Raw genomic sequence first — 11,164 nt, forward strand, 5'->3', positions numbered from 1 at the left:
TGCATTAATTTGAGTGATGACAGCTATTATGGGAGTGGCTTGATGGAGCGCAGGAGATCAGATAACATGATCTTGACCTTTAAGAAACTTTAATTAATGACGTCACGTAGTAAATCTGTTCATTTTTAATGAATTGCTAATTACTACATTGAAATAAAAATGTAAAGCCTGAACAAATATTAGAAATCGTGGATATAAATAATTGGGAATCATGTAAAAAATTTAAATGAAATAAAAACACATTTCATTTATCTATTATAACATTTAATGTAGTTTTGTTCGCTTGGTTGTTTCCTTATAAAAGTCCAAAACTTTGTCAAGTTTTTTGTCAGGTGTCTTTTTTATTATATGATGTCATTACGTTGCTGTCTTGCCGCCAGCCAATCGCTGCATTGCTGATCGTGGTTTCGAGTATCGATACATAGCCCCTTTTAAACCAACCCATGAACGCGCAATTATCTCAGATAACTCAATCCAGCCATACTAATCATCAACAACAGGTGTGTTCGAAGAACCGAATTAGCCAGATCCTGATTAGCGCGATGATATCATCTTGGATGTGACATTTCATCTCAGATATAATAAGCGACGTACGAAGAACGGGCCCGTTTTGTTATATTTTCCCCGTTTCTGTTCCTGTGTTCCCTTATTTGGTCATGTTCCTGTCCTCGTTTAGTTAATTAGTCATTCTGTGCACCTGTGTTTGGTAATTGTCCTGTGTTTATAAGTTCTTGTCTGTGAATTTCTCCTCCGTCGGTCTACTTGTTGTGAACATCATACTTGTGCTCTGTGTCTCCCTATTGGATCATTAAAAGACTCTCGTTCTGTAAAATCTCCACATCTCCTCGTTTCCTTGTGCTCCAGCGTATTGTGACAGAAACCCGACCGAATACAGTTACCTCCGTGTATCTACCCTCCGTTTTTTCTCTCACTGTTTTTGTTTCCGTTGTGTTTCCCCTTATGGATCCCTTCACCCACCCGGAATTCCTCCTCCTCCTGCTGGAGCAGGGGGACAGATCTCTCGAGGACCATACGTCGTCCGAAGATGGTCCTCGAGAGGATTTCGCTGCCTTCGTGGAGTGACTCTGGCGAGAAACGGATCGCCATCCACCACCTGCCCCATGAATGATCTTGCCAGATCCACTCCAGACCCAGTGCCCAGCCCACCATCTCCCCACGGTGCGGAACATCAGCCCGAGCCCACCGATGACGGAGAGCCCATCACCGCCACGATCAACGAGCCAGCGAAATGCCGAGCGACTGAGTGGAGGATCGCCCTGGATGTGGAGTCCCACCCGTCAGACCAGGTGCGAGAGCCGGCGACAGTGCCCACCACGAAGGAGCAAGCCGAGGACGGTGAGAGCGCGGAGTGGCGCTCCGCCCACTGCACCGCAGCTGAGGGTGAGCTAATTATACATCTGGGACTGCTGGACTTAGAAAGGGACCTGATAGACTGGGAAACAGATCTGGAGGTCGACTTGCCCCCTCTCCTCTCTCCTTCGTCCCCGCTGGTCCTGTCCAGCCCTGAGGGGGGTCCCGTTTCCCAGTCCAACCAGGAGTGTGCTCTGATCCCCGAGGGCAGCCCTGAGAGCCCGGAGGCTCACGAATACCCACCCAACCGCCCGCTCCTGCCTCCTCCACCGCTGTCGTCTGGCAGCCCCTTTGCTCGCCCTCAGCACACCATCAATACGGTGCCATCCTCCATCGTCGCCGTGGCTGGAGCATCCCTCAACTCCGCCTCCAGCCTCCGAGGCCCGGACTCCGCCTCGGCCCATAGACCCAGCGGCTCCACCGGGCTCCCTCAGGACTGCACCTCGTCGCTCCGTCCCACCGGCTCCATTGAGCTCCTTCCTCCCGCCAGCTCCACCTTAGTTCTCAGTCGCTCCGGCTCCGCCGCGGATCTCCGCCTTCTCCTCCATCGCCAGAGCCCTCGGCTCCAGCCTGGCCCCCCCGGATCCTTGGCACCCCCCTGGCTCGTTGGCTCTCCGTCTCCGCCTCGGGCTCCTCCTGCTCCAAGTTTCTCATGTTTCCTCCCTCCATCGTCACCTCCCTGGTCTCTGTCTGCCTGCCCCCTCCCGGGTGTCTGTCCTCCTCCTGAGCTGCCTCCCAAGTTCCCACCCGTGCCCCCCCCCTTGTTCTACGGCGCGAGGACGCGCCTTCCGGGAGGGGGGCGATATGTCAGGATCATAGACCTATTTTATGTTTTGCCCATTTCTGTTCCTGTGGTCCCTTATTTGGTCATGTTCCTGTCATCGTTTAGTTAATTAGTCATTCTGTGCACCTGTGTTTGGTAATTGTCCTGTGTTTATAAGTTCTTGTCTGTGCATTTCTCCTCTGTCGGGTCTACTTGTTGTGAACGTCATCCTTGTGCTCGGTGTCTCCCTATTGGTTCATTAAAAGACTCTCGTTCTGTAAAATCTCCACGTCTCCTCGTGCCCGTGCTCCAGCGTATTGTGACAATCCAGTGCTCAGATTTCTCTTCTGGAAATTTATGCAAAATAGTGCACAAAAAATCTATCAATTGGGGAAGTATGGTGATATTTATTAGTTAATTTATTTACCCTATTCACCTGGGGTGTCTTGCCTTAAATCCCTATAAGCTACTTATCTAAACCCAAAACTGTTCTGAATTTTTATAAAAAATAACAATGGGGTTTTTATAAAGGGATAGATGTAATTAAAGTGTTTTTTTTTTTTTATTCTGTGTTGGGCAACACAGAAAAAGACTTTATATATAATTACAGTGAGATATCCTGGGCTTGAATCTCAAGTGCCTCTGATGTCTCTTGAATCTGTATTTGCAATGTTTCAGAGAGTGAGCCAATCGTGTAACCTCATTACTATCTCTTAAGCGGTTCCCATGACGATGGCGTGTGTAAGAGCTGTGGGCAAATCTGAGGGCGAAAGCATGGGCCTCCACATACATGACACTTCCTTCCTCAGAACAGAACGAGAACAGAAGTGCACATATGATTTCATGTGTTTGGCCCTGACCTCCCGTATTCTTGAGGATATTGTGCCATTGAGAAGACTTGACAAACAACAGATAGAACAAATAGAGAAGGCAAACAATTTACTATACATACACAAAGTTTCTTCCTTAAAATTAGAAGATATAAGGCACAAAGCATTGGTACTTCTAACAAAAAGTGAGAGTAAATATAATATCCATGGTTTGGCATGATGTGATTCAAAAAGCAATAAACCGTCTTCATGTTTAACTGTGATGGCACTTATCAAGTTTTCAACACCCTTTTTTTCAAGAACAGAATGTAACATAACATACCTCAAATTTACAGCTTCAAAGGAGCCGATATGATGGAAGAAACCAGATTTCATGGTAGTAAACACAAACAACCAAAAACGTGCTTCAAGAGCCAGTGGAAGTCTGGAAGACATGCGGCAAACACATAAGACTTGTGCATTCTGCTTATGCAGAAAACACATTTGGCACTCCTTTGAGCATTTCCTCAGTGAGGCAACACTAACGCTATTGAACCAGCAGAATTTTTATTCTGGGATCAATGATCATTCAGGATTAAACAGCCTGGTTCACTATTGACTACAGTCTCTCTAACCTTTAGGGCTAATATTAAAATAGCAAGCCATGTAAAGAAAGCAAAAATCTGAATCAATCGTGTTTCCACAGATCTTTTTTTGAGTCAACATTTAAAAGACGATCAAAGCTTGGAGACCTCAAACGGCCCCTATTTAAGAGGCGTTTCAAGCCAGCTCTCACAAATATTGTCAAGATGTAGCTACTTGATAATCTATAGAAGAAGCTAAAGCATAAATCATTAACAATCAGTCACAAAAATACAACAAACTGCATTGTTGGAATTAAAAAGACAGTATTTAAAGAAATCAATAATATGCTTCTTTCATGTCACATGACTAGTAGTACAATATGTGCCAAGTCTACTGATTGGCCAATGATTGGCTGTTTTATTGATATTAACTGTTAACAAAAATGATCGTTCCATCATTTCAAAATCTACCAACACATTCTCAGGTTACTTTGGCGGTACCTTTTCAAAAGGAACTACACTTAGGTACTAATATGCAACTGTTGAAACCTTTTAAAAAGGTATAACCACAGTGACAGTGAGCTTTTAAAGCTTTTTTTTGAGAGTGCAGGTAAGTGCAATTATTTAAAATACATGTTGAGAATTTTGAGTAAATTTAGTACATTTTTTTCCTTTTTTAAAAAAGTGGTTGACCACAGCACTTTTCATTTTTTCTCCTAGGATGTTTTCACCCTTACAGCACACAGACAGCCATGAAACACTTAGTAAATATGTTCAGAGGTATGACATGCTAAAACTAGGCTGATGCTTTTATAATCATTATGAGTGCAGCTTTTATGAACTAGAAGACATCATGGAATATTAATAGTACTTAAAAAAAACAATTAAAACAGCAGCAAAAAGTTGATTCAAAATGGTGAAAAAATTCTGAAAGAAATGGTGAGCAGATACAGGACATAAGATATACATCTTCCTGTAGCCTACATTCAGATAAGTTTTAAACTAAAGTCCACAGATGTGTTGTTAGTCAACTTCCGAAAAGCTCCTTAAACTATGATATTAAAAACAAATGTGCATTTCCTCTATATGAACCTTTAACATATAGAAACTGCATCTCTGATATGTTCAGTAGTTGTTTCCACACAGCAGTTCATTACCACACTGTTTCTTTGCATGCACTAATTTTCGGCAGCCCAATTTCAGAAAGATCTGTTTATTTGAACCCTAAATCACCCAAAAATAAAACCTGTATGAGTTTCTCTCTTCTGTTGAACATAAAAGAAGATATTTGGAAGAATATGGGTAACCAAACAGTTGATGGACCCCACTGACTTTCATAGAAAAAAAATCTATCATTAGTGTATCATAAAAGTCCATCACATTATAGTACTATAGTTTTTTTTCTAGCTCTGACTGAAATAACTGTACAACAACACTGCTCGGGTCGATATTGTCATCTCTGCATTCCAGAATCTTCATGTGAATGCAGTTACTGTTCTTTAACTCTTTATGATCCCCATCAACAACGGAGCTCAGAGCCAAAGACAGCTTTGTAGGCAACACTGACATTTTTCAACTTTTACTACCAAACATGCAAATCATGCGCAGTTTTTAATATTCATTCAAAGGGGGTAGGTTAGGACTGCTAATTTTACAGCCTGTAAGGTATGTGCCTGATGGAAATAAACTGGCTGTACGAGTCAGTTGGTAGTTTGACGTAAGACTGTGTTGTGACTGGAGGGTGTTTTTGCTTTGTATTATAACCTAAAGAATCCAGTCTTTTCAGTTAATGACAGTCTAATAAATACACGTCCCACAAAAGAGACCGGATGATTAATGTTGTAATTCAGCAAATCCAGTTTGTTGATTTTGTTTGCCTGCAACTACGATGGCAAACTGCCAGACTTAATAAGCCAGAATTGTTTAACCAAATTAGACAATGATCAAAAACGCTCCAGACCACATATACAAAGGATGCAGTTTCTGTTACCAGAACGTCTCTCCAAGTCGCTCGGCAGAAAGAAAAGCAAAGATCAGCTGGCTGGGATTCCCTTATGGCACACTCCCAAACAGTGAAATCATCACTTTTTTGGCAGGCGCTTGAGGTGAACAGCAGTGCACCACAGAAACGTTTTAATATGTGGCTTTTGGCAAAGGCGCAGTTTGAACCCAAGCCAAGCCACTCAGCTGAATTCACACAACCTCCTCCCAACACTCAGAATGCTATTCTGAAGCAATAAACTCTGCCTTTTTATAGGCACATCTAATGTGTTAAAGGCAGTGTGTATCTGTGAATGCAGCACACAAAATCCAGTTTTAAATAGGGGATTTATAACACACAAAGTATGTGACATGTATAACGTCAACTTATTATTTTTTTAACTCAGTTTGTATAGCATTTTTGTTTCAATGGTGCTTTGCTAGTGTTGTCAAAAGTGTTGTGGTGGTGGTTCGTGCGCTACATGTGTATTAATAATTGCGAATAACATGCCTTACCTTAACACAGAATCGACCACAGAGTCCAAAGTTTATATTTTTTCTACGAATCTTGAAGTTAACATGTACTAAACATGAGTGGAATTTGCACCGCAGCGCCCCCACACCTTGATGCTCATGACAAGAATAGCATGTATAGTTATCTTTATAGAAGTGAATTAGGTTTAAATTGCCGTCATGCATAAATTAATGATATTTTTGCAATTTTACACATAATAATCCACGATGATCACATTACACAAAACTGAAATTGCACGTCAAAATAACACATCGTCAATGACCCCCCAAAATTTCATATATCACGTTTTTTCAGGGGAGCCCATGTCTTATTAAGGGGAGCCAATCTCCCCCTAGCTCCCCCGTAGTTCGCACCCTGGTTCAACGTGAGCTCTGTATGCTTGCAAATCATTTCACTACAACCAACAAAGTATAAACCATATAAACAAAATGTAAATAAGATATTCATTGTGCAGTACAGAAAGATTTTTCAGTCAGTTCAGTCAGTGAGTTCACGCTGAGCTGATAGCTTCATTGATTATAAATTGAGTGCTCTTTGCTTGGTTTCTATATAAACCCATTCATAATTTGAATAAATGTTTTATTTTATATGCAGCCAAGCCAAGTACACAATGCAAAGTTTCGGGAGTGATGACCGTATTAAAATGTGGACTGAATCTGCGATGTTTGATAAAGTAATAACCACAGCAATGGACGGGACAAAAACAATCTGATGTGCCAAAATAGATCTGTGATCAAATCTTGTGCAACGCAATTTTTACATAATTGAACAATATTTGAAGGCTACATGGTAATATTTAATTTACTTATAAGTATTAATAGCGATAATAACTAATTTTATTTCTTTAATATTTTTATTATAAAATAGTAAAATTTTTAAAAATTAAACGTTTTTGATATGGCATTGAAATTGGTAATGAGAACCGTGGAATTGTATTGGTACCGTGACAACAGTAGTTTGTACAGCATTTTTGTGTAAATGGTGCTTTCTGTTTCACTTGAGTAAAGTGTTGCCCAAGAGCTCTGAGCTAAAATGGCCACACTGAGACACGCATATAGGATTAATCTAAAAACAGAGCAGTTCCCTCCTTGAGCTGCGACACTAGATATCTGATCCCACTCAACACTACCTAGTAACACGCTAAGCTGAAACCAGTTTGGCCAGCTCAGAGCCGGGTTTGCCAACCTATAAACTTGTGAAAAAGATGACGGTTGATACGGCTGCTTCATTCCGATCACGACAGGTGTGACAGGATGCAGGGCCTCATTCCTGCTCATATCTCACCTTATCAGTTTAAACCCCACATCGACTTATTTCACATACAAACAACCCCAGGACTCACTCAATATCACATATGCAGCTCTACAACACCCCTGAAATATATAGAATGCAACTGCAAAGATTTATTGTTTATGGTACTTACACATTAATTGTAACATTAAAGAAACACGTCATAAGGAATAAGAATTAAAACACAATTGAGGATTGTATCATGTAATTTTCCCACCTCTCATGCACCAAACAAGCATTAAAGTTCCTCTTCTGCTGCTGTCCCTTCTGTTTGTTTTACTGACAACTTTATAAAATCTCTCTTTTACATTATCTCTAGTCTAGCCACAGGACTGGTATAGAATCACGTCTTCTGGCAAAGTGAAAACTAAACCACATTATTAGAAATGCACATCTGCATTGTGAACGTCGCTTCCTGAGTACAAGTTTGAGACAATGCAATTTCTTAGACTCAGCTTGTTAGGTCTTTAAGACCTGAAATATATCACCAAATACGTCTTTAACACTAATTTGCTCTCTCTCTCAGGCCAAAGGGCATTTAGCAGGAGGCCCAGTAAACCAACACATGAGATTTTAAATAGCACCCAACAGCAGACAAACAAGCCACAGTACTCGTTATTCCAATGGGGAAAATATGAAAAAAAAGCAGAGTAAGAGATTAAAACACTCTCCATACCATAATAAAAAGTTGTCCAATTTGTCCAAAGTTTGAAATGCAATGCAACAAACAACTGACTTTAACATGCACTTTCTCTTCTGTTCTGCTTTTGAGCACCCAAATTATGGCAAAGTCTAACACACAATTCTCATTTATTGTTCTATGGAGTCAACAAGACATTTAAGGAACTCTTGTCTTGCCCAAGATTCATTATAGACATTGATATAAATGCAAACATTGTGCATAGATGAATTCATTTTTGCGTTTGATTACGGAGTTCTCCAATAAAATATATTCCCTCTAAAGGTACAATGCACTAAAAATGGAAACGCGTTTCCTTTGTGTTTTTGAAAAGTTTTGCCTACAGATGACAATGTTGTCAAAACAATCCTTTCTCACCTGGAAAATGACTAAAAAAAAGCTGTATTATGCATGCCAGGCCAGTAGTTGGCGATGTCACTTTGTAAAGAAACACTATGCGTTTACGCCTGTAGACTGAACATGTAATAGGCATGTGCAGGACATCACCATTCTCACAAATTTGCGTTTTGGTAGGTTACATGGAGACGATAACAGTATAATTCTCAAAAACTTGCACTTTGAAACGCGGCTTTGAAAGTGTATAAACGAACGGCCAAATTGCATAAAAAGTTTTCTGTTTTAGTTGAAAATGGTGTAGTGTAAATGCTCCCTACATGCCTATATATCCCAAGATTAAGTGTGAGTAGATACTGAATTACATATCTTTTCCAGCTGTTGCGTGTAGTGTTTCAGTACAGTATGTGATGAAGCCATGTGTAGTCTACACAAGCAAATGTGCTTTTCTGGAACAGCAATCCAATTAAGGTTGGAGAAATCTGCTTTGTGCTGATTTACACGGGTAATTAACAATGGAGAGAATGAAATCAAATCAGTCTTAACAACAGGACTCTTTAAAAAGGTTTGCTTTTCCCCTTGGGAGTGACAGATCTGTAGGGATCTAAATCCATATATGAAGGCATATTGAGATAATGCACAATTCAGATATTTCTCACATTATAAAAGGAGGACACATATATATATATATATATATATATATATATATATATAGCATAAATAGGTTAGATAGTATCCATTATATATATAATTACATATTTAGTATTATGTCATAAATAAATTACAGATTGACAATAATTGGTTCAATATATATTTTTTACAGATATTCATTTCACACTTTTCTATTTAATACCATCATATATTTATCATTTCTACAAGGCACCAGCTGAAAATAATATCACACAACAATTATACCACTGTTTTAATATTTCCTTTTTTTCCATTTATTGTTATGGCATAATGAAGTGAGCAAATTGTAATATTTTAAATGTAACAGTTAGACATAACCTAAAATAAGGAAGAATATCTGCACACATTTAGAATGCAAACTACTTCACATAAATAGAATGGCATTAATTATATTATATTATAAAATTATTGACTAAGAATAAAAATTTTTTGAGTTATTATTGTGTCAGTAGAAAAGTATTATGTCCTGCATATTAGTTACCGGACACCTATATAGACAATTTGCCTTAAAAAGGCCAATTTAATGCAATCGATCAACAAACAAACAAACAAACAACTTCCACAAGATCACAGATAATCAACCTAGATCAAAAATAAATAAATAAATAAAAAATACATTTATACAAATATACAGTTACTGTATATGTGTTTGTATCAAGTGTTTATTCTGATGGCTATAAAATACACTGACACTAACACATCAGCATATGATCAGCTTTAAACAACCAAAGACAGAAATGAAAACTCATTAAACCTTCCGAGGTAACATATTTCCCATACAGTCAACGCAAACAGGAAAATGTGAATGTAGGCTGAGAGGAAAAAAACACACTTCACTTACCAGTTTAACTTCCGTTTAGTTTTTTTTATTGGGAAGCGGAAGAAACATTCCTGATTTGCCTGTAAAAACAACCCGCTCGCGACGCTCTCTTAGGCAATGTTTAATCACAGTCGCGAACGTACGAGAGCCTATAGAAACAGTATGGCTGGTGCTCTCTCTGAAGCACCTCTCTCTTCCTCATTTGATTTCGATATAGAGGTTAATTTGACTGTAACATCATATGTGCGTCTAATCTGAGGCGGTGCCCGCGGTCGGGGAGTCAAACCATTGGTTGACAAACAGCAATCAGATGCAAATTCCAAACCTCTGAATCAATGGGGCTGCCTTCCCCCACTCTATAGGCAACATCTACAAATAACTCAACGCTAATAAGTGGCGGAAGGTCCCACACTAAATGACCTTTGCATTAAAGACTTGTGTTTGGGTCTGGTGATATATTTGTGTTGATGACCGAAACCCATTATGAAAAGCCGCCCATTTAGACCCTCGTTCCGTGTATGTATATGTACATATACGCTATATGATGGTATCTATACATTTGGCGACGTTCCCTGCCAGGGGCCCTCCCCTTTTATCACAGGCACCACTAATGTCTAGCTGCTGCTGGAGTTATCATGCAAACACATAGAGCTGTATATCTTCGATTATCATTAATAAACAACCTGGTTTGTTTGCAAATAACAAAAAAATAAATAAAATAAATAAAAATAACAATTTACTAATTTAGGTTGAGATTAAAAGCATATGAAAGTCAGTACATTTGAACAGCTTTAAATATGTATAAATGTATAAAAATATTATAAAATTAAATGTTTATTATGTGTAACATCCAACCTAAAATGCACAAAAGATAAAACATGCATCATTCACATGTACATTTTAAGAGATATATTATGGTGTTATCTGAAATTATCTGATTAAGTATGATATACATTTTGTATGAATCAAGTAGAGGCCATTTCCGAGAACGGACGTATGCACGTCTCAGGTTAAAGTGCAGAAACTTTTGCACAGTATTTAGTTTCCACCTACCGGACAGAGCAAGTATTGCATTATTGTGGACATATAATATTAACAATCTGAGACAAAAAGGTGCAAAAGTTGTCGCTGGGGCGGCACACTTTCATTAAGGTACTAATATGTACCATTTATGTACTAATATGTACGGATATGTACCTTTAAGTTACTAATATGCACCTTTTAAGTTTATATTTGCACTTCATCAACCTGGACAAAAAAATTATACATGCTGTTGCATTTCAAAATAT

At 39.1% G+C, this 11,164-nt stretch overlaps 1 protein-coding gene across 1 annotated transcript in view; it reads right to left on the bottom strand.

Annotated features, from left to right (window-relative positions):
• arid3a (AT-rich interactive domain 3A) overlaps nt 1–10,067 on the bottom strand; it is a 41,114-nt gene extending 31,047 nt beyond the window's left edge. The window contains exon 1 of the mRNA XM_016481945.1: nt 9,897–10,067. The gene's annotated coding sequence lies outside the window, so the exon portion shown is untranslated. The remainder of the gene's footprint in view (nt 1–9,896) is intronic.
• Nucleotides 10,068–11,164: the final 1,097 nt, after the last annotated feature.

The sequence above is a fragment of the Sinocyclocheilus anshuiensis genome, unplaced genomic scaffold (assembly GCF_001515605.1).
Source record: "Sinocyclocheilus anshuiensis isolate Anshui unplaced genomic scaffold, SAMN03320099.WGS_v1.1 scaffold689, whole genome shotgun sequence".
NCBI classification, from domain to species: Eukaryota; Metazoa; Chordata; class Actinopteri; order Cypriniformes; family Cyprinidae; genus Sinocyclocheilus; species Sinocyclocheilus anshuiensis.